The sequence below is a fragment of the Chlorocebus sabaeus genome, chromosome 5 (assembly GCF_047675955.1).
Source record: "Chlorocebus sabaeus isolate Y175 chromosome 5, mChlSab1.0.hap1, whole genome shotgun sequence".
Lineage (NCBI taxonomy): Eukaryota > Metazoa > Chordata > Mammalia > Primates > Cercopithecidae > Chlorocebus > Chlorocebus sabaeus.
The window spans coordinates 30,408,417-30,432,629 of NC_132908.1; positions in this window are offsets into that span (position 1 = coordinate 30,408,417).

Sequence of the window (24,213 nt, forward strand, 5' to 3'; positions counted from 1 at the left end):
GTTCATTCATCTCACAGAGTTACATTTTTCCCTTCAAGAAGCCTTTCGCTAAAGCTGTTCTTGTGGAATTGGCAAAGTGATATTTGGAAGCCAATAGAGGCCTACGGTGAAAAAGGAAATATCTTCCGTTCAAGAGTGGAAAGAAGCTTTCTGAGAAACTGCTCTGTGTTCTGTTAATTCATCTCACCGAGTTACATTTTTCCCTTCAAGAAGCCTTTCGCTAAGGCTGTTCCTGTGGAAATGGCAAAGGGATATTTGGAAGCCCATAGAGGGCTATGGTGAAAAAGGAAATATCTTCCGTTCAAAACTGGAAAGAAGCTTTCTGAGAAACTGCTCTGTGTTCTGTTAATTCATCTCACAGAGTTACATCTTTCCCTTCAAGAAGCCTTTCGCTAAGGCTGTTCTTGTAGAATTGGCAAAGGGATATTTGGAAGCCCATAGAGGGCTACGGTGAAAAAGGAAATATGTTCCGTTCAAAACTGGAAAGAAGGTTTCTGAGAAACTGCTCTGTATTCTCTTAATTCATCTCACAGAGTTACATCTTACCCTTCAAGAAGCCTTTCGCTAAGGCTGTTCTTGTGGAATTGACAAAGGGATACTTGGAAGCCCATAGAGGGCTATGGTGAAACAGGAAATATCTTCTGTTCAAAACTGGAAAGAAGCATTCTGAGAAACTTCTCTGTGTTCTGTTAATTCATCTCACAGAGTTACATCTTTCCCTTCAAGAAGCCTTTAGCTAAGACTGGAAAGAAGCTTTCTGAGAAACTGCTCTGTGTTCTCTTCATTCATCTCACAGAGTTACATCTTTCCCTTCAGCAAGCCTTTCGCTAAGGCTGTTCTTGTGGAATTGGCAAAGGGATATTTGGAAGCCCATAGACGCCTATGGTGAAATAGGAAATATCTTCCGTTCAAACCTGGACAGAAGCTTTCGGAGAAACTGCTCTGTGTTCTCTTCATTCATCTCACAGTGTTACATCTTTCCCTTCAAGAAGCCTTTCGCTAAGGCTGTTCTTGTGGAATTGGCAAAGGGATATTTGGAAGCCCATAGAGGGCTTTGAGGAAAAAGGAAATATCTTTCGTTCAAAACTGGAAAGAAGCTTTTTGAGAAACTGCTCTGTATTTTCTTCACTCACCTCACAGAGTTATATCTTTCCCTTCAAGAAGCCTTTCGCTAAGGCTGTTCTTGTGGAATTGGCAAAGGGATATTTGGAAGCCCATAGAGGGCTATGGTGAAAAAGGAAATATCTTCCGTTGAAAAGTGGAAAGAAGCTTTCTGGGAAACTGCTCTGTGTTCTGTTAATTCATCTCACAGAGTTACATCTTTCCCTTCAAGAAGCCTTTCGCTAAGGCTGTTCTTGTGGAATTGGCAAAGGGATATTTGGAAGCCCATAGAGGGCTATGGTGAAAAAGGAAATATCTTCCGTTCAAAACTGGAAAGAAGCTTTTTGAGAAACTGCTCTGTGTTCTGTTAATTCATCTCACAGAGTTACATCTTTCCCTTCAAGAAGCCTTTTGCTAAGGCTGTTCTTGTGGAATTGGCAACGTGATATCTGGAAGCCCATAGAGGGCTATGGTGAAAAAGGAAATATCTTCCTTTCAAAACTGGAAAGAAGCTTTCTGAGAAACTGCTCTGTGTTCTGTTAATTCATCCCACAGAGTTACATCTTTCCCTACAAGAAGCATTTCGCTAAGGCTGTTCTTGTGGAATTGGCAAAGTGATATTTGGAAGCCCATAGAGGGCTATGGTGAAAAAGGAAATATCTTCCGTTCAAAACTGGAAAGAAGCTTTTTGAGAAACTGTTCTGTGTTCTGTTCATTCATCTCACAGAGTTACATCTTTCCCTTCAACAAGCCTTTCGCTAAGGCTGTTCTTGTGGAATTGGCAAAACGATATTTGGAAGCCCATAGAGGGCTACGGTGAAAAAGGAAATATCTTCCGTTCAAAACTGGAAAGAAGCTTTCTGAGAAACTGCTCTGTGTTCTGTTAATTCATCTCACAGAGTTACATCTTTCCCTTCAAGAAGCCTTTGGCTAAGGCTGTTCTTGTGGAATTGGCAAAGGGATATTTGGAAGCCCATAGAGGGCTACGGTGAAAAAGGAAATATCTTCCGTTCAAAACTGGAAAGAAGCTTTCTGAGAAACTACTCTGTGTTCTGTTAATTCATCTCACAGAGTTACATGTTTCCCTTCAAGAAGCCTTTCGCTAAGGCTGTTCTTGTGGAATTGGCAAAGGGATATTTGGAAGCCCATAGAGGGCTATGGTGAAATAGGAAATATCCTCCGTTCAAAACTGGAAAGAAGCTTTCTGAGAAACTGCTCTGTGTTCTGTTAATTCATCTCACAGAGTTACATCTTTCCCTTCAAGAAACCTTTCGCAAAGGCTGTTCTTGTGGAATTGGCAAAGGGATACTTGGAAGCCATAGAGGACTACGGTGAAAAAGGAAATATCTTCCGTTCAAAACTGGAAAGAAGCTTTCTGAGAAACTGCTCTGTGTTCTGTTAATTCATCTCACAGAGTTACATCTTTCCCGTCAAGAAGCCTTTCGCTAAGGGTGTTCTTGTGGAATTGGCAAAACGATATTTGGAAGCCCATATTGGGCTACGGTGAAAAAGGATATATCTTCCGTTCAAAACTGGAAAGAAGCTTTCTGAGAAACTGCTCTGTGTTCTGTTAATTCATCGCACAGAGTTACATCTTTCCCTTCAAGAAGCCTTTTGCTAAGGCTGTTCTTGTGGAATTGGCATAGGGATATTTGGAAGCCCATAGAGGCCTATGGTGAAAAAGGAAATATCTTCCGTTCAAAACTGGAAACAAGCTTTATGAGAAACTGTTCTGTGTTCTGTTCATTCATCTCACAGAGTTACATCTTTCCCTTCAACAAGCCTTTCGCTAAGGTTGTTCTTGTGGAATTGGCAAAACGATATTTGGAAGCCCATAGAGGGCTACGGTGAAAAAGGAAATATCTTCCGTTCAAAACTGGAAAGAAGCTTTCTGAGAAACTGCTCTGTGTTCTGTTAATTCATCTCACAGAGTTACATCTTTCCCTTCAAGAAGCCTTTGGCTAAGGCTGTTCTTGTGGAATTGGCAAAGGGATATTTGGAAGCCCATAGAGGGCTACGGTGAAAAAGGAAATATCTTCCGTTCAAAACTGGAAAGAAGCTTTCTGAGAAACTGCTCTGTGTTCTGTTAATTCATCTCACAGAGTTACATCTTTCCCTTCAAGAAGCCTTTCGCTAAGGCTGTTCTTGTGGAATTGGCAAAGGGATATTTGGAAGCCCATAGAGGGCTATGGTGAAATAGGAAATATCCTCCGTTCAAAACTGGAAAGAAGCTTTCTGAGAAACTGCTCTGTGTTCTGTTAATTCATCTCACAGAGTTACATCTTTCCCTTCAAGAAGCCTTTCGCTAAGGCTGTTCTTGTGGAATTGGCAAAGGGATATTTGGAAGCCCATAGAGGGCTATGGTGAAATAGGAAATATCCTCCGTTCAAAACTGGAAAGAAGCTTTCTGAGAAACTGCTCTGTGTTCTGTTAATTCATCTCACAGAGTTACATCTTTCCCTTCAAGAAACCTTTCGCAAAGGCTGTTCTTGTGGAATTGGCAAAGGGATACTTGGAAGCCCATAGAGGACTACGGTGAAAAAGGAAATATCTTCCGTTCAAAACTGGAAAGAAGCTTTCTGAGAAACTGCTCTGTGTTCTGTTAATTCATCTCACAGAGTTACATCTTTCCCGTCAAGAAGCCTTTCGCTAAGGGTGTTCTTGTGGAATTGGCAAAACGATATTTGGAAGCCCATATTGGGCTACGGTGAAAAAGGATATATCTTCCGTTCAAAACTGGAAAGAAGCTTTCTGAGAAACTGCTCTGTGTTCTGTTAATTCATCTCACAGAGTTACATCTTTCCCTTCAAGAAGCCTTTTGCTAAGGCTGTTCTTGTGGAATTGGCATAGGGATATTTGGAAGCCCATAGAGGCCTATGGTGAAAAAGGAAATATCTTCCGTTCAAAACTGGAAAGAAGCTTTATGAGAAACTGCTCTGTGTTCTGTTAATTCATCTCACCGAGTTACATCTTTCCCTTCAAGAAGCCTTTCGCTAAGGCTGTTCTTGTGGAATTGGCAAAGGGATATTTGGAAGCCCATAGAGGGCTATGGTGAAAAAGGAAATATCTTCCGTTCAAAACTGGAAAGAAGCTTTCTGAGAAACTTCTCTGTGTTCTGTTAATTCATCTCACAGAGTTACATCTTTCCCTTCAAGAAGCCTTTCGCTAAGGCTGTTCTTGTGGAATTGGCAAAGGGATATTTGGAAGCCCATAGAGGGCTACGGTGAAAAAGGAAATAACTTCCGTTCAAAACTGGAAAGAAGCTTTCTGAGAAACTTCTCTGTGTTGTGTTAATTCATCTCGCAGAGTTACATCTTTCCCTTCAAGAAGCCTTTCGCTAAGGCTGTTCTTGTGGTATTGCAAAGTGATGTTTGGAAGCCCATAGAGGGCTATGGTGAAAAAGGAAATATCTTCCGTTCAAAACTGGAAAGAAGCTTTCTGAGAAACTGCTCTGTGTTCTGTTAATTCATCTCACAGAGTTATATCTTTCCTTTCAAGAAGCCTTTCGCTAAGGCTGTTCTTGTGGAATTGGCAAAGGGATATTTGGAAGCCCACAGAGGGCTATGGTGAAAAAGGAAATATCTTCCGTTCAAACCTGGAAAGAAGCTTTCTGAGAAACTGCTCTGTGTTCTGTGAATTCATCTCACAGAGTTACATCTTTCCCTTCAAGAAGCCTTTAGCTAAGCCTGGAAAGAAGCTTTCTGAGAAACTGCTCTGTGTTCTGTTCATTCATCTCACAGAGTTACATCTTTCCCTTCAACAAGCCTTTCGCTAAGGCTGTTCTTCTGGAATTGGCAAAGGGATATTTGGAAGCCCATAGAGGCCTACGGTGAAAAAGGAAATATCTTCCGTTCAAAACTGGACAGAAGCTTTCTGAGAAACTGCTCTGTGTTCTGTTCATTCATCTCACAGAGTTACATGTTACCCTTCAAGAAGCCTTTCGCTACGGCTGCTCTTGTGGAATTGGCAGAAGGATATTTGGAAGCCCATAGAGGGCTATGGTGAAATAGGAAGTATCTTCCGTTCAAAAGTGGAAAGAAGCTTTCTGAGAAACTGCTCTGTGTTCTGTTAATTCATCTCACAGAGTTACATCTTTCCCTTCAAGAAGCCTTTCGCTAAGGCTGTTCTGGTGGAATTGGCAAAGTGATATTTGGAAGGCCATAGAGGGCTATGGTGAAAACGGAAATATCTTCCGTTCAAAACTGGAAAGAAACTTTTTGAGAAACTGCTCTGTGTTCCGTTCATTCATCTCACAGAGTTACATCTTTCCCTTCAACAAGCCTTTCGCTAAGGCTGTTCTTGTGGAATTGGCAAATCGATATTTGGAAGCCAATAGAGGGCTACGGTGAAAAAGGAAATATCTTTCGTTCAAAACTGGAAAGAAGCTTTCTGAGAAACTGCTCTGTGTTCTGTTAATTCATCTCACAGAGTTACATCTTTACCTTCAAGAAGCCTTTCGCTAAGGCTGTTCTTGGGGAATTGGCAAAGGGATATTTGGAAGCCCATAGAGGGCTACGGTGAAAAAGGAAATATCTTCCGTTCAAAACAGGAAAGAAGCTTTTTGAGAAACTGCTCTGTGTTCTCTTCATTCACCTCACAGAGTTATATCTCTCCCTTCAAGAAGCCTTTCGCTAAGGCTGGAAAGAAGCTTTCTCATAAACTGCTCTGTGTGCTGTTCACTCATCTCACAGAGTTACATCTTTCCCTTCAACAAGCCTTTCGCTAAGGCTGTTCTTGTGGAATTGGCAAAGGGATATTTGGAAGCCCATAGAGGCCTACGGTGAAAAAGGAAATAACTTCCGTTCAAAACTGGAAAGAAGCTTTCTGAGAAACTGCTCTGTGTTCTGCTAATTCATCTCACAGAGTTACATCTTTCCCTTCAAGAAACCTTTCGCTAAGGCTGTTCTTGTGGAATTGGCAAAGGGATATTTGGAAGCCCATAGAGGGCTATGGTGAAAAAGGAAATATCTTCCGTTCAAAAATGGAAAGAAGCTTTCTGAGAAACTGCTCTGTGTTCTGTTCATTCATCTCACAGAGTTACATTTTTCCCTTCAAGAAGCCTTTCGCTAAAGCTGTTCTTGTGGAATTGGCAAAGTGATATTTGGAAGCCAATAGAGGCCTACGGTGAAAAAGGAAATATCTTCCGTTCAAGAGTGGAAAGAAGCTTTCTGAGAACCTGCTCTGTGTTCTGTTAATTCATCTCACCGAGTTACATTTTTCCCTTCAAGAAGCCTTTCGCTAAGGCTGTTCTTGTGGAAATGGCAAAGGGATATTTGGAAGCCCATAGAGGGCTATGGTGAAAAAGGAAATATCTTCCGTTCAAAACTGGAAAGAAGCTTTCTGAGAAACTGCTCTGTGTTCTGTTAATTCATCTCACAGAGTTACATCTTTCCCTTCAAGAAGCCTTTCGCTAAGGCTGTTCTTGTGGAATTGGCAAAGGGATATTTGGAAGCCCATAGAGGGCTACGGTGAAAAAGGAAATATGTTCCGTTCAAAACTGGAAAGAAGGTTTCTGAGAAACTGCTCTGTATTCTCTTAATTCATCTCACAGAGTTACATCTTACCCTTCAAGAAGCCTTTCGCTAAGGCTGTTCTTGTGGAATTGACAAAGGGATACTTGGAAGCCCATAGAGGGCTATGGTGAAACAGGAAATATCTTCTGTTCAAAACTGGAAAGAAGCATTCTGAGAAACTTCTCTGTGTTCTGTTAATTCATCTCACAGAGTTACATCTTTCCCTTCAAGAAGCCTTTAGCTAAGACTGGAAAGAAGCTTTCTGAGAAACTGCTCTGTGTTCTCTTCATTCATCTCACAGAGTTACATCTTTCCCTTCAGCAAGCCTTTCGCTAAGGCTGTTCTTGTGGAATTGGCAAAGGGATATTTGGAAGCCCATAGAGGCCTATGGTGAAATAGGAAATATCTTCCGTTCAAACCTGGACAGAAGCTTTCTGAGAAACTGCTCTGTGTTCTGTTCATTCATCTCACAGTGTTACATCTTTCCCTTCAAGAAGCCTTTCGCTAAGGCTGTTCTTGTGGAATTGGCAAAGGGATATTTGGAAGCCCATAGAGGGCTTTGAGGAAAAAGGAAATATCTTTCGTTCAAAACTGGAAAGAATCTTTTTGAGAAACTGCTCTGTATTTTCTTCACTCACCTCACAGAGTTATATCTTTCCCTTCAAGAAGCCTTTCGCTAAGGCTGTTCTTGTGGAATTGGCAAAGGGATATTTGGAAGCCCATAGAGGGCTATGGTGAAAAAGGAAATATCTTCCGTTGAAAACTAGAAAGAAGCTTTCTGAGAAACTGCTCTGTGTTCTGTTAATTCATCTCACAGAGTTACATCTTTCCCTTCAAGAAGCCTTTCGCTAAGGCTGTTCTTGTGGAATTGGCAAAACGATATTTGGAAGCCCATAGAGGGCTACGGTGAAAAAGGATATATCTTCCGTTCAAAACTGGAAAGAAGCTTTCTGAGAAACTGCTCTGTCTTCTGTTAATTCATCTAACAGAGTTACATCTTTCTCTTCAAGAAGCCTTTCTCTAAGGCTGGAAAGAAGCTTTCTCAGAAACTGCTCTGTGTTCTGTTCATTCATCTCACAGAATTACATCTTTCCCTTCAACAAGCCTTTCGCTAAGGCTGTTCTTGTGGAATTGGCAAAGGGATATTTGGAAGCCCATAGAGGCCTACGGTGAAAAAGGAAATAACTTCCGTTCAAAACTGGATAGAAGCTTTCTGAGAAACTGCTCTGTGTTCTGCTAATTCATCTCACAGAGTTACATCTTTTCCTTCAAGAAACCTTTCGCTAAGGCTGTTCTTGTGGAATTGGCAAAGGGATATTTGGAAGCCCATTAAGGGCTACGGTGAAAAAGGAAATATCTTCCGTTCAAAACTGGAAAGAAGCATTCTGAGAAACTGCTCTGTATTCTCTTAATTCATCTCACAGAGTTACATCTTACCCTTCAAGAAGCCTTTCGCTAAGGCTGTTCTTGTGGAATTGACAAAGGGATATTTGGAAGCCCATAGAGGGCTATGGTGAAAAAGGAAATATCTTCCGTTCAAAACTGGAAAGAATCTTTCTGAGAAACTGCTCTGTGGTCTGTTAATTCATCTCACAGAGTTACATCTTTCCCTTCAAGAAGACTTTCGCTAAGGCTGTTCTTGTGGAATTGGCAAAGTGATATTTGGAAGCCCATAGAGGGCTTTGAGGAAAAAGGAAATATCTTCCGTTCAAAACTGGAAAGAAGCTTTTTGAGAAACTGCTCTGTGTTCTCTTCATTCACCTCACAGGAGTTATATCTTTCCTTTCAAGAAGCCTTTCGCTAAGGCTGTTCTTGTGGAATTGTCAAAGGGATATTTGGAAGCCCATAGAGGGCTATGGTGAAAAAGGAAATATCTTCCGTTGAAAAGTGGAAAGAAGCTTTCTGAGAAACTGCTCTGTGTTCTGTTAATTCATCTCTCAGAGTTACATCTTTCCCTTCAAGAAGCCTTTTGCTAAGGCTGTTCTTGTGGAAATGGAAAAGTGATATTTGGAAGCCCATAGAGGGCTATGGTGAAAAAGGAAATACCTTCCGTTCAAAACTGGAAAGAAGCTTTCTGAGAAACTGCTCTGTGTTCTTTTAATTCATCTCACAGTTACATCTTTCCCTTCAAGAAGCCTTTCGCTAAGGCTGTTCTTGTGGAATTGGCAAAGGGATATTTGGAATCCCATAGAGGGCTACGGTGAAAAAGGAAATATCTTCCGTTCAAAACTGGAAAGAAGCTTTCTGAGAAACTGCTCTGTGTTCTGTGAATTCATCTCACAGAGTTACATCTTACCCTTCAAGAAGCCTTTCGCTCTGGCTGTTCTTGTGGAATTGGCAAAGGGATATTTGTAAGCCCTTAGAGGGCTATGGTGAAAAAGGAAATATCTTCCGTTCAAAAATGGAAAGAAGCTTTCTGAGAAACTGCTCTGTGATCTGTTAATTCATCTCACCGAGTTACATCTTTCCCTTCAAGAAGCCTTTCGCTACGGCTGTTCTTGTGGAATTGGCAAAGTGATATTTGGAAGCCCATAGAGGGCTTTGAGGAAAAAGGAAATATCTTAAGTTCAAAACTGGAAAGAAGCTTTTTGAGAAACTGCTCTGTGTTCTCTTCATTCACCTCACAGATTTATATCTTTCCCTTCAAGAAGCCTTTCGCTAAGGCTGTTCTTGTGGAATTGGCAAAGGGATATTTGGAAGCCCTTAGAGGGCTATGGTGAAAAAGGAAATATCTTCCGTTGATAAGTGGAAAGAAGCTTTCTGAGAAACTGCTCTGTGTTCTGTTCATTCATCTCACAGAGTTACATCTTTTCCTTCAAGAAGCCTTTCGCTAAGGCTGTTCTTGTGGAATTGGCAAAGGGATATTTGGAAGCCCATAGAGGGCTAAGGTGAAAAAGGAAATATCTTCCGTTCAAAAGTGGAAAGAAGCTTTCTGAGAAACTGCTCTGTGTTCTGTTCATTCATCTCACCAAGTTACATCTTTCCCTTCAAGAAGCCTTTCGCTAAGGCTGTTCTTGTGGAATTGGCAAAGGGATATTTGGAAGCCCATAGAGGGCTATGGTGAAAAAGGAAATATCTTCCGTTCAAAACTGGAAAGAAGCTTTTTGAGAAACTGCTCTGTGTTCTGTTAATTCATCTCACAGAGTTACATCTTTCCCATCAAGAAGCCTTTCGCTAAGGCTGTTCTTGTGGAATTGGCAAAGTGATATCTGGAAGCCCATAGAGGGCTATGGTGAAAAACGAAATATCTTCCGTTCAAAACTGGAAAGAAGCTTTCTGAGAAACTGCTCTGTGTTCTGCTAATTCATCCCACAGAGTTACATCTTTCCCTTCAAGAAGCATTTCGCTAAGGCTGTTCTTGTGGAATTGGCAAAGTAATATTTGGAAGCCCATAGAGGGCTATGGTGAAAAAGGGAATATCTTCCGTTCAAAACTGGAAAGAAGCTTTTTGAGAAACTGTTCTGTGTTCTGTTCATTCATCTCACAGAGTTACATCTTTCCTTTCAACAAGCCTTTCGCTAAGGTTGTTCTTGTGGAATTGGCGAAACGATATTTGGAAGCCCATAGAGGGCTACGGTGAAAAAGGAAATATCTTCCGTTGAAAACTGGAAAGAAGCTTTCAGAGAAACTGCTCTGTGTTCTTTTAATTCATCTCACAGAGTTACATCTTTCCCTTCAAGAAGCCTTTCGCTAAGGCTGTTCTTGTGGAATTGGCAAAGGGATATTTGGAAGTCCATAGAGGGCTACGGTGAAAAAGGAAATATCTTCCGTTCAAAACTGGAAAGAAGCTTTCTGAGAAACTGCTCTGTGTTCTGTTAATTCATGTCACAGAGTTACATGTTTCCCTTCAAGAAGCCTTTCGCTAAGGCTGTTCTTGTGGAATTGGCCAAGTGATATTTGGAAGCCCATAGAGGGCTATGGTGAAATAGGAAATATCCTCCGTTCAAAACTGGAAAGTAGCTTTCTGAGAAACTGCTCTGTGTTCTGTTAATTCATCTAACAGAGTTACATCTTTCCCTTCAAGAGACATTTCGCTAAGGCTGTTCTTGTGGAATTGGCAAAGGGAAACTTGGAAGCCCATAGAGGACTAGGGTGAAAAAGGAAATATCTTCCGTTCAAAACTGGAATGAAGCTTTCTGAGAAACTGCTCTGTGTTCTGTTAATTCATCTCACAGAGTTACATCTTTCCCTTCAAGAAGCCTTTCGCTAAGGCTGTTCTTGTGGAATTGGCAAAGGGATATTTGGAAGCCCATAGAGGACTATGGTGAAAAAGGAAATATCTTCCGTTCAAAACTGGAAAGAAGCTTTCTGAGAAACTGCTCTGTGTTCTCTTAATTCATCTCACAGAGTTACATCTTACAATTCAAGAAGCCTTTCGCTAAGGCTGTTCTTGTGGAATTGGCAAAGGGATATTTGGAAGCCCATAGAGGGCTACGGTGATAAAGGAAATAACTTCCGTTCAAAACTGGAAAGAAGCTTTCTGAGAAACTGCTCTATGTTGTGTTAATTCATCTCACCAAGTTACATCTTTCCCTTCTAGAAGCCTTTCGCTAAGGCTGTTCTTGTGGAATTGCAAAGTGATATTTCGAAGCCCATAGAGGGCTATGGTGAAAAAGGAAATATCTTCCGTTCAAAACTGGAAAGAAGCTTTGTGAGAAACTGCTCTGAGTTCTGTTAATTCATCTCACAGAGTTATATCTTTCCTTTCAAGAAGCCTTTCGCTAAGGCTGTTCTTGTGGAATTGGCAAAGGGATATTTGGAAGCCCATAGAGGCCTATGGTGAAAAAGGAAATATCTTCCGTTCAAACCTGGAAAGAAGCTTTCTGAGAAACTGCTCTGTGTTCTGTGAATTCATCTCACAGAGTTACATCTTAACCTTCAAGAAGCCTTTAGCTAAGGCTGTAAAGAAGCTTTCTGAGAAACTGCTCTGTGTTCTGTTCATTCATCTCACAGAGTTACATCTTTCCCTTCAAGAAGCCTTTAGCTAAGTCTCGAAAGAAGCTTTCTGAGAAACTGCTCTGAGTTCTGTTCATTCATCTCACAGAGTTACATCTTTCCCTTCAACAAGCCTTTCGCTAAGGCTGTTCTTGTGGAATTGGCAAAGGGATATTTGGAAGCCCATAGAGGCCTATGGTGAAAAAGGAAATATCTTCCGTTCAAAACTGGACAGAAGCTTTCTGAGAAACTGCTCTGTGTTCTGTTCATTCATCTCACAGTGTTACATCTTTCCCTTCAAGAAGCCTTTCGCTAAGGCTGTTCTTGTGGAATTGGCAAAGGGATATTTGGAAGCCCATAGAGGGCTACGGTGAAAAAGAAAGTATCTTCCGTTCAAAACAGGAAAGAAGCTTTCTGAGAAACTGCTCTGTTTTCTCTTAATTCATCTCACCAAGTTACATCTTTCCCTTCAAGAAGCCTTTCGCTAAGGCTGTTCTTGTGGAATTGGCAAAGTGATATTTGGAAGCCCATAGAGGGCTTTGAGGAAAAAGGAAATATCTTCCGTTCAAAACTGGAAAGAAGCTTTTTGAGAAACTGCTCTGTGTTCTCTTCCTTCACCTCACAGAGTTATATATTTCCCTTCAAGAAGCCTTTCGCTAAGGCTGTTCTTGTGGAATTTTCAAAGGGATATTTGGAAGCCCATAGAGGGCTATGGTGAAAAAGGAAATATCTTCCGTTCAAAACTGGAAAGTAGCTTTCTGAGAAACTGCTCTGTGTTCTGTTAATTCATCTCACAGAGTTACATCTTTCTCTTCAAGAAACCTTTCGCTAAGGCTGTTCTTGTGGAATTGGCAAAGGGACACTTGGAAGCCCATAGAGGACTACGGTGAAAAAGGAAATATCTTCCGTTCAAAACTGGAAAGAAGCTTTCTGAGAAACTGATCTGTGTTCTGTTAATTCATCTCACAGAGTTACATCTTTCCCTTCAAGAAGCCTTTCGCTAAGGCTGTTCTTGTGGAATTGGCAAAGGGATATTTGGAAGCCCATAGAGGGCTATGGTGAAAAAGGAAATATCTTCCGTTCAAAACTGGAAAGAAGCTTTCTGAGAAACTGCTCAGTGTTCTGTTAATTCATCTCACAGAGTTACATCTTTCCCTTCAAGAAGCCTTTCGCTAAGGCTGTTCTTGTTGAATTGGCAAAGGGATATTTGGAAGCCCATAGAGGGCTATGGTGAAAAAGGAAATATCTTCCGTTCAAAACTGGAAAGAAGCTTTCTGAGAAACTGCTCTGTGTTCTGTTAATTCATCTCACAGAGTTACATCTTTCCCTTCAAGAAGCCTTTCGTTACTGTTCTTGTGGTATTGGCAAAGGGATATTTGGAAGCCCATAGAGGACTATGGTGAAAAAGGAAATATCTTCCGTTCAAAACTGGAAAGAAGCTTTCTGAGAGACTGCTCTGTGTTCTGTTAATTCATCTCACAGAGTTACATCTTTCCCTTCAAGAAGCTTTTCGCTAAGGCTGTTCTTGTGGAATTGGCAAAGTGATATTTGGAAGCCCATAGAGGGCTATGGTGAAAAAGGAAATAACTTCCGTTCAAAACTGGAAAGAAGCTTTCTGAGAAACTGCTCTGTGTTCTGTTAATTCATCTCACAGAGTTACATCTTACCCTTCAAGAAGCCTTTCGCTAAGGCTGTTCTTGTGGAATTGGTAAAGGGATATTTGGAAGCCCATGGAGGGCTATGGTGAAAAAGGAAATATCTTCCGTTCAAAAGTGGAAAGAAGCTTTCTGAGAAACTGCTCTGTGTTCTGTTAATTCATCTCACCGAGTTACATCTTTCCCTTCAAGAAGCCTTTCGCTAAGGCTGTTCTTGTGGAATTGGCAAAGTGATATATAGAAGCCCATAGAGGGCTTTGAGGAAAAAGGAAATATCTTCCGTTCAAAACTGGAAAGAAGCTTTTTGAGAAACTGCTCTGTGTTCTCTTCATTCACCTCACAGAGTTATATCTTTAACCTCAAGAAGCCTTTCGCTAAGGCTGTTCTTGTGGAATTGGCAAAGGGATATTTGGAAGCCCATAGAGGGCTACGGTGAAAAAGGAAATATCTTCCGTTCAAAACTGGAAAGAAGCTTTCTGAGAAACTGCTCTGTGTTGTGTTAATTCATTTCACAGAGTTACATCTTTCCCTTCAAGAAGCCTTTCGCTAAGGCTGTTCTTGTGGAATTGGCAAAGGGATATTTGGAAGCCCATAGAGGGCTATGTTGAAAAAGGAAATATCTTCCGTTCAAAACTGGAAAGAGGCTTTCTGAGAAACTGCTCAGTGTTCTGTTAATTCATCTCAGAGAGTTACATCTTTCCCTTCAAGAAGGCTTTCGCTAATGCTGTTCTTGTGGATTTGGCAAAGGGATATTTGGAAGCCCATGGAGGGCTATGGTGAAAAAGGAAATATCTTCCGTTCAAAACTGGAAAGAAGCTTTCTGAGAAACTGCTCTGTGTTCTCTTAATTCATCTCACAGAGTTACATCTTACCCTTCAAGAAGTCTTTCGCTAAAGCTGTTCTAGTGGAATTGGCAGAGGGATATTTGGAAGCCCATAGAGGGCTTTGGTGAAAAAGGAAATATCTTCCGTTCAAAAGTAGAAAGAAGCTTTCTGAGAAACTGCTCTGTGTTCTGTTAATTCATCTCACAGAGTTACATCTTTCCCTTCAAGAAGCCTTTCGCTAAGGCTGTTCTTGTGGAATTATCAAAGGGATATTTGGAAGCCCATAGAGGGCTATGGTGAAAAAGGAAATATCTTCCGTTCAAAACTGGAAAGAAGCTTTCTGAGAAACTGCTCTGTGTTCTCTTAATTCATCTCACAGAGTTACATCTTACCCTTCAAGAAGCCTGTCGCTAAGGCTGTTCTTGTGGATTTGGCAAAGGGATATTTGGAAGCCCAAAGAGGGCTATGGTGAAAAAAAAATATCTGCCGTTCATAAGTGGAAAGAAGCTTTCTGAGAAACTGCTCTGTGTTCTGTTAATTCATCTCACAGAGTTACATCTTTCCCTTCAAGAAGCGTTTCGCTAAGGATGTTCTTGTGTAATTGGCAAAGTGATATTTGGAAGCCCTTAGAGGGCTTTGAGGAAAAAGGAAATATCTTCCGGTCGAAACTGGAAAGAAGCTTTTTGAGAAACTGCTCTGTGTTCTCTTCATTCACCTCACAGAATTATGTCTTTCCCTTCAAGAAGCCTTTCGCTAAGGCTGTTCTTGTGGAATTGGCAAAGGGATATTTGGAAGCCCATAGAGGGCTATGGTGAAAAAGGAAATATCTTCCGTTCAAAACTGGAAAGAAGCTTTCTGAGAAACTGCTCTGTGTTCTGTTAATTCATCTCACAGAGTTACATCTTTCCCTTCAAGAAGCCTTTCACTGAGGCTGTTCTTGTGGAATTGGCCAAGTGATATTTGGAAGCCCATAGAGGGCTATGGTGAAATAGGAAATATCCTCCGTTCAAAACTGGAAAGTAGCTTTCTGAGAAACTGCTCTGTGTTCTGTTAATTCATCTAACAGAGTTACATCTTTCCCTTCAAGAGACCTTTCGCTAAGGCTGTTCTTGTGGAATTGGCAAAGGGAAACTTGGAAGCCCATAGAGGACTAGGGTGAAAAAGGAAATATCTTCCGTTCAAAACTGGAATGAAGCTTTCTGAGAAACTGCTCTGTGTTCTGTTAATTCATCTCACAGAGTTACATCTTTCCCTTCAAGAAGCCTTTCGCTAAGGCTGTTCTTGTGGAATTGGCAAAGGGATATTTGGAAGCCCATAGAGGGCTATGGTGAAAAAGGAAATATCTTCCGTTCAAAACTGGAAAGAAGCTTTCTGAGAAACTGCTCTGTGTTCTCTTAATTCATCTCACAGAGTTACATCTTACAATTCAAGAAGCCTTTCGCCTAGGCTGTTCTTGTGGAATTGGTAAAGGGATATTTGGAAGCCCATGGAGGGCTATGGTGAAAAAGGAAATATCTTCCGTTCAAAAGTGGAAAGAAGCTTTCTGAGAAACTGCTCTGTGTTCTGTTAATTCATCTCACCGAGTTACATCTTTACCTTCAAGAAGCCTCTCGGCTAAGGCTGTTCTTGTGGAATTGGCAAAGTGATATATAGAAGCCCATAGAGGGCTTTGAGGAAAAAGGAAATATCTTCCGTTCAAAACTGGAAAGAAGCTTTCTGAGAAACTGATCTGTGTTCTGTTAATTCATCTCACAGAGTTACATCTTTCCCTTCAAGAAGCCTTTCGCTAAGGCTGTTCTTGTGGAATTGGCAATGGGATATTTGGAAGCCCATAGAGGGCTATGGTGAAAAAGGAAATATCTTCCGTTCAAAACTGGAAAGAAGCTTTCTGAGAGACTGCTCTGTGTTCTGTTAATTCATCTCACGGAGTTACATCTTTCCCTTCAAGAAGCTTTTCGCTAAGGCTGTTCTTGTGGAATTGTCAAAGTGATATTTGGAAGCCCATAGAGGGCTATGGTGAAAAAGGAAATAACTTCCGTTCAAAACTGGAAAGAAGCTTTCTGAGAAACTGCTCTGTGTTCTGTTAATTCATCTCACAGAGTTACATCTTACCCTTCAAGAAGCCTTTCGCTAAGGCTGTTCTTGTGGAATTGGTAAAGGGATATTTGGAAGCCCATGGAGGGCTATGGTGAAAAAGGAAATATCTTCCGTTCAAAAGTGGAAAGAAGCTTTCTGAGAAACTGCTCTGTGTTCTGTTAATTCATCTCACCGAGTTACATCTTTCCCTTCAAGAAGCCTTTCGCTAAGGCTGTTCTTGTGGAATTGGCAAAGTGATATATACAAGCCCATAGAGGGCTTTGAGGAAAGAGGAAATATCTTCCGTTCAAAACTGGAAAGAAGCTTTTTGAGAAACTGCTCTGTGTTCTCTTCATTCACCTCACAGAGTTATATCTTTAACCTCAAGAAGCCTTTCGCTAAGGCTGTTCTTGTGGAATTGGCAAAGGGATATTTGGAAGCCCATAGAGGGCTACGGTGAAAAAGGAAATATCTTCCGTTCAAAACTGGAAAGAAGCTTTCTGAGAAACTGCTCTGTGTTGTGTTAATTCATTTCACAGAGTTACATCTTTCCCTTCAAGAAGCCTTTCGCTAAGGCTGTTCTTGTGTAATTGCAAAGTGATATTTGGAAGCCCATAGAGGGCTATGGTGAAAAAGGAAATATCCTCCGTTCAAAACTGGAAAGAAGCTTTTTAAGAAACTGCTCTGTGTTCTGTTCATTCATCTCACAGAGTTACACCTTTCCCTTCAAGAAGCCTTTCGCTAAGGCTGTTCTTGTGGAATTGGCAAAGGGATATTTGGAAGCCCATAGAGGGCTATGTTGAAAAAGGAAATATCTTCCGTTCAAAACTGGAAAGAGGCTTTCTGAGAAACTGCTCAGTGTTCTGTTAATTCATCTCACAGAGTTACATCTTACCCTTCAAGAAGCCTGTCGCTAAGGCTGTTCTTGTGGATTTGGCAAAGGGATATTTGGAAGCCCAAAGAGGGCTATGGTGAAAAAATAAATATCTGCCGTTCATAAGTGGAAAGAAGCTTTCTGAGAAACTGCTCTGTGTTCTGTTAATTCATCTCACAGAGTTACATCTTTCCCTTCAAGAAGCGTTTCGCTAAGGCTGTTCTTGTGTAATTGGCAAAGTGATATTTGGAAGACCATAGAGGGCTTTGAGGAAAAAGGAAATATCTTCCGGTCAAAACTGGAAAGAAGCTTTTTGAGAAACTGCTATGTGTTCTCTTCATTCACCTCACAGAATTATATCTTTCCCTTCAAGAAGCCTTTCGCTAAGGCTGTTCTTGTGGAATTGGCAAAGGGATATTTGGAAGCCCATAGAGGGCTATGGTGAAAAAGGAAATATCTTCCGTTCAAAACTGGAAAGAAGCTTTTTGAGAAACTGCTCTGTGTTCTGTTAATTCATCTCACAGAGTTACATCTTTCCCTTCAAGAAGCCTTTCACTGAGGCTGTTCTTGTGGAATTGGCAAAGTGATATTTGGAAGCCCATAGAGGGCGATGGTGAAAAAGGAAATATCTTCCGTTCAAAACTGGAAAGAAGCTTTCTGAGAAACTGCTCTGTGTTCTGTTAATTCATCTCACAGTGTTACATCTTTCCTTCAAGAAGCCTTTTGCTAAGGCTGTTCTTGAGGAATTGGCAAAGGGATATTTGGAAGCCCATAGACGCCTATGGTGAAAAAGGAAATATCTTCCGTTCAAAACTGGAAAGAAGCTTTATGAGAAACTGCTCTGTGTTCTGTTAATTAATCTCACAGAGTTACATCTTTCCCTTCAAGAAACCTTTCGCTTAGGCTGTTCTTGTGGAATTGGCAAAGGGATATTTGGAAGCCCATAGAGGGCTACGGTGAAAAAGGAAATATCTTCCGTTCAAAACTGGAAAGAAGCTTTCTGAGAAACTGCTCTGTGTTCTGTTAATTCATCTCACAGAGTTACATCTTTACCTTCAAGAAGCCTTTCGCTAAGGCTGTTCTTGCGGAATTGGCAAAGGGATATTTGGAAGCCCAAAGAGGGCTACGGTGAAAAAGGAAATATCTTCCGTTCAAAACTGGAAAGAAGCTTTCTGAGAAACTGCTCTGTGTTCTGTTAATTCATGTCGCAGAGTTACATGTTTCCCATCAAGAAGCCTTTCGCTAAGGCTGTTCTTGTGGAATTGGCCAAGTGATATTTGGAAGCCCATAGAGGGTTATGGTGAAATAGGAAATATCCTCCGTTCAAAACTGGAAAGAAGCTTTCTGAGAAACTGCTCTGTGTTCTGTTAATTCATCTCACAGAGTTACATCTTTCCCTTCAAGAAACCTTTCGCTAAGGCTGTTCTTGTGGAATTGGCAAAAGGATACTTGGAAGCCCATAGAGGACTACGGTGAAAAAGGAAACATCTTCCGTTCAAAACTGGAAAGAAGCTTTCTGAGAAACTGCTCTGTGTTCTGTTAATTCATCTCACAGAATTACATCTTTCCCTTCAAGAAGCCTTTCACTAAGGCTGTTCTTGTGGAATTGGCAAAGGGATATTTGGAAGGCCATAGAGGGCTATGGTGAAAAAGGAAATATCTTCCGTTCAAAACTGGAAAGAAGCTTTCTGAGAAACTGCTCTGTGTTCTGTTAATTCATCTCACCGAGTTACATCTTTCCCTTCAGGAAGCCTTTCGCTAAGGCTGTTCTTGTTGAATTGGCAAAGGGATATTTGGAAGCCCATAGAGGGCTATGGTGAAAAAGGAAATATCTTCCGTTCAAAACTGGAAAGAAGCTTTCTGAGAAACTGCTCTGTGTTCAGTTAATTCATCTCACAGAGTTACATCTTTCCCTTCAAGAAGCCTTTCGTTAAGGCTGTTCTTGTGGTATTGGCAAAGGGATATTTGGAAGCCCAAAGAGGGCTATGGTGAAAAAGGAAATATCTTCCGTTCAAAACTGAAAAGAAGCTTTCTGAGAAACTGCTCTGTGTTCTGTTAATTCATCTCACAGAGTTACATCTTTCCCTTCAAGAAGCCTTTAGCTAAGTCTCGAAAGAAGCTTTCTGAGAAACTGCTCTGTTTTCTGTTCATTCATCTCACAGAGTTACATCTTTCCCTTCAACAAGCCTTTCGCTAAGGCTGTTCTTGTGGAATTGGCAAAGGGATATTTGGAAGCCCATAGAGGCCTATGGTGAAAAAGGAAATATCTTCCGTTCAAAACTGGACAGAAGCTTTCTGAGAAACTGCTCTGTGTTCTGTTCATTCATCTCACAGTGTTACATCTTTCCCTTCAAGAAGCCTTTCGCTAAGGCTGTTCTTGTGGAATTGGCAAAGGGATATTTGGAAGCCCATAGAGGGCTACGGTGAAAAAGGAAGTATCTTCCGTTCAAAACTGGAAAGAAGCTTTCTGAGAAACTGCTCTGTGTTCTCTTAATTCATCTCACAGACTTACATCTTACCCTTCAAGAAGCCTTTCACTAAGGCTGTTCTTGTGGAATTGGCAAAGGGATATTTGGAAGCCCATGGAGGGCTATGGTGAAAAAGGAAATATCTTCCGTTCAAAAGTGGAAACAAGCTTTCTGAGAAACTGCTCTGTGTTTTGTTAATTCATCTCACCAAGTTATATCTTTCCCTTCAAGAAGCCTTTCACTAAGGCTGTTCTTGTGGAATTGGCAAAGTGATATTTGGAAGCCCATAGAGGGCTTTGAGGAAAAAGGAAATATCTTCCGTTCAAAACTGGAAAGAAGCTTTTTGAGAAACTGCTCTGTGTTCTCTTCATTCACCTCACAGAGTTACATCTTTCCCTTCAAGAAGCCTTTCGCTAAGGCTGTTCTTGTGGAATTTTCAAAGGGATATTTGGAAGCCCATAGAGGGCTATGGTGAAAAAGGAAATATCTTCCGTTCAAAACTGGAAAGAAGCTTTTTGAGAAACTGCTCTGTGTTCTGTTAATTCATCTCACAGAGTTACATCTTTCCCTTCAGAAGCCTTTCACTAAGGCTGTTCTTGTGGAATTGGCAAAGTGATATTTGGAAGCACATAGAGGGCAATGGTGAAAAAGGAAATATCTTCCGTTCAAAACTGGAAAGAAGCTTTCTCAGAAACTGCTCTGTGTTCTGTTAATTCATCTCACAGAGTTACATCTTTCCCTTGAAGAAGCCTTTTGCTAAGGCTGTTCTTGTGGAATTGGCATAGGGATATTTGGAAGCCCATGGAGGGCTATGGTGAAAAAGGAAATATCTTCCGTTCAAAACTGGAAAGAAGCTTTCTGAGAAACTGCTCTGTGTTCTGTTAATTCATGTCACCGAGTTTTATCTTTCCCTTCAAAAAGCCCTTCGCTAAGGCTATTCTTGTGGAAATGGCAAAGGGATATTTGGAAGCCCATACAGGGCTATGGTGAAAAAGGAAATATCTTCCGTTCAAAACTGGAAAGAAGCTTTATGAGAAACTGCTCTGTGTTCTGTTAATTCATCTCACCGAGTTACATCTTTCCCTTCAAGAAGCCTTTCGCTAAGGCTGTTCTTGCGGAATTGGCAAAGGGATATTTGGAAGCCCATAGAGGGCTATGGTGAAAAAGGAAATATCTTCCGTTGAAAAGTGGAAAGAAGCTTTCTGGGAAACTGCTCTGTGTTCTGTTAATTCATCTCACAGAGTTACATCTTTCCCTTCAAGAAGCCTTTCGCTAAGGCTGTTCTTGTGGAATTGGCAAAGTGATATTTGGAAGCCCACAGAGGGCTATGGTGAAAAAGGAAATATCTTCCGTTCAAAACTGGAAAGAAGCTTTTTGAGAAAATGCTCTGTGTTCTGTTAATTCATCTCACAGAGTCACATCTTTCCCTTCAAGAAGCCTTTCGCTAAGGCTGTTCTTGTGGAATTGGCAAAGGGATATTTGGAAGCCCATAGAGGGCTACGGTGAAAAAGGAAATATCTTCCGTTCAAAACTGGAAAGAAGCTTTCTGAGAAACTGCTCTGTGTTCTGTTAATTCGTGTCGCAGAGTTACATGTTTCCCTTCAAGAAGCCTTTCGCTAAGGCTGTTCTTGTGGAATTGGCCAAGTGATATTTGGAAGCCCATAGAGGGCTATGGTGAAATAGGAAATATCCTCCGTTCAAAACTGGAAAGAAGCTTTCTGAGAAACTGCTCTGTGTTCTGTTAATTCATCTCACAGAGTTACATCTTTCCCTTCAAGAAGCTTTTAGCTAAGACTGGAAAGAAGCTTTCTGAGAAACTGCTCTGTGTTCTGTTCATTCATCTCACAGAGTTACATCTTTCCCTTCAACAAGCCTTTCGCTAAGGCTGTTCTTGTGGAATTGGCAAAGGGATATTTGGAAGCCCATAGAGGCCTATGGTGAAAAAGGAAATATCTTCCGTTCAAACCTGGACAGAAGCTTTCTGAGAAACTGCTCTGTGTTCTGTTCATTCATCTCACAGTGTTACATCTTTCCCTTCAAGAAGCCTTTCGCTAAGGCTGTTCTTGTGGAATTGGCAAAGGGATATTTGGAAGCCCATAGAGGGCTATGGTGAAAAAGGAAATATCTTCCGTTCAAAACTGGAAAGAAGCTTTCTGAGAAACTGCTCTGTGTTCTGTTAATTCATCTCACCGAGTTACATCTTTCCCTTCAAGAAGCCTTTCGCTAAGGCTGTTCTTGTGGAAATGGCAAAGGGATATATGGAAGCCCATAGAGGGCTATGGTGAAAAAGGAAATATCTTCCGTTCAAAACTGGAAAGAAGCTTTCTGAGAAACTGCTCTGTGTTCTGTTAATTCATCTCACAGAGTTACATCTTTCCCTTCAAGAAGCCTTTCGCTACGGCTGTTCTTGTGGAATTGGCAAAGGGATATTTGGAAGCCCATTGAGGGCTACGGTGAAAAAGGAAGTATCTTCCGTTCAAAACTGGAAAGAAGCTTTCTGAGAATCTGCTCTGTGTTCTCTTAATTCATCTCACAGAGTTACATCTTACCCTTCAAGAAGCCTTCCACTAAGGCTGTTCTTGTGGAATTGGCAAAGGGATATTTGGAAGCCCATGGAGGGCTATGGTGAAAAAGGAAATATCTTCCGTTCAAAAGTGGAAAGAAGCTTTCTGAGAAACTGCTCTGTGTTCTCTTCATTCATATCACCAACTTACATCTTTCCCTTCAAGAAGCCTTTCGCTAAGACTGTTCTTGTGGAATTGGCAAAGTGATATTTGGAAGCCCATAGAGGGCTTTTAGGAAAAAGGAATTATCTTTCGTTCAAAACTGGAAGGAAGCTTTTTGAGAAACTGCTCTGTATTTTCTTCATTCACCTGACAGAGTTATATCTTTCCCTTCAAGAAGCCTTTCGCTAAGGCTGTTCTTGTGGAATTGCCAAAGGGATATTTGGAAGCCCATAGAGGGCTATGGTGAAAAAGGAAATATCTTCCGTTGAAAAGTGGAAAGAAGCTTTCTGGGAAACTGCTCTGTGTTCTGTTAATTCATCTCACAGAGTTACATCTTTCCCTTCAAGGAGTCTTTCGCTAAGGCTGTTCTTGTGGAATTGGCAAAGGGATATTTGGAAGCCCATAGAGGGCTATGGTGAAAAAGGAAATATCTTCCGTTCAAAACTGTAAAGAAGCTTTCTGAGAAACTGCTCTGTGTTCTGTTAATTCATCTCACAGAGTTACATCTTTCCCTTCAAGAAGCCTTTCTCTAAGGCTGTTCTTGTGGAATTGGCAAAGTGATATCTGGAAACCCATAGAGGGCTATGGTGAAAAAGGAAATATCTTCCGTTCAAAACTGGAAAGAAGCTTTCTGAGAAACTGCTCTGTGTTCTGTTAATTCATCTCACAGAGTTACATCTTTCCCTTCAAGAAGCCTTTAGCTAAGTCTCGAAAGAAGCTTTCTGAGAAACTGCTCTGTTTTCTGTTCATTCATCTCACAGAGTTACATCTTTCCCTTCAACAAGCCTTTCGCTAAGGCTGTTCTTGTGGAATTGGCAAAGGGATATTTGGAAGCCCATAGAGGCCTATGGTGAAAAAGGAAATATCTTCCGTTCAAAACTGGACAGAAGCTTTCTGAGAAACTGCTCTGTGTTCTGTTCATTCATCTCACAGTGTTACATCTTTCCCTTCAAGAAGCCTTTCGCTAAGGCTGTTCTTGTGGAATTGGCAAAGGGATATTTGGAAGCCCATAGAGGGCTACGGTGAAAAAGGAAGTATCTTCCGTTCAAAACTGGAAAGAAGCTTTCTGAGAAACTGCTCTGTGTTCTCTTAATTCATCTCACAGACTTACATCTTACCCTTCAAGAAGCCTTTCACTAAGGCTGTTCTTGTGGAATTGGCAAAGGGATATTTGGAAGCCCATGGAGGGCTATGGTGAAAAAGGAAATATCTTCCGTTCAAAACTGGAAAGAAGCTTTCTGAGAAACTGCTCTGTGTTCTGTTAATTCATCTCACAGAGTTACATCTTTCCCTTCAAGAAGCCTTTCGTTACTGTTCTTGTGGTATTGGCAAAGGGATATTTGGAAGCCCATAGAGGACTATGGTGAAAAAGGAAATATCTTCCGTTCAAAACTGGAAAGAAGCTTTCTGAGAGACTGCTCTGTGTTCTGTTAATTCATCTCACAGAGTTACATCTTTCCCTTCAAGAAGCTTTTCGCTAAGGCTGTTCTTGTGGAATTGGCAAAGTGATATTTGGAAGCCCATAGAGGGCTATGGTGAAAAAGGAAATAACTTCCGTTCAAAACTGGAAAGAAGCTTTCTGAGAAACTGCTCTGTGTTCTGTTAATTCATCTCACAGAGTTACATCTTACCCTTCAAGAAGCCTTTCGCTAAGGCTGTTCTTGTGGAATTGGTAAAGGGATATTTGGAAGCCCATGGAGGGCTATGGTGAAAAAGGAAATATCTTCCGTTCAAAAGTGGAAAGAAGCTTTCTGAGAAACTGCTCTGTGTTCTGTTAATTCATCTCACCGAGTTACATCTTTCCCTTCAAGAAGCCTTTCGCTAAGGTTGTTCTTGTGGAATTGGCAAAGTGATATATAGAAGCCCATAGAGGGCTTTGAGGAAAAAGGAAATATCTTCCGTTCAAAACTGGAAAGAAGCTTTTTGAGAAACTGCTCTGTGTTCTCTTCATTCACCTCACAGAGTTATATCTTTAACCTCAAGAAGCCTTTCGCTAAGGCTGTTCTTGTGGAATTGGCAAAGGGATATTTGGAAGCCCATA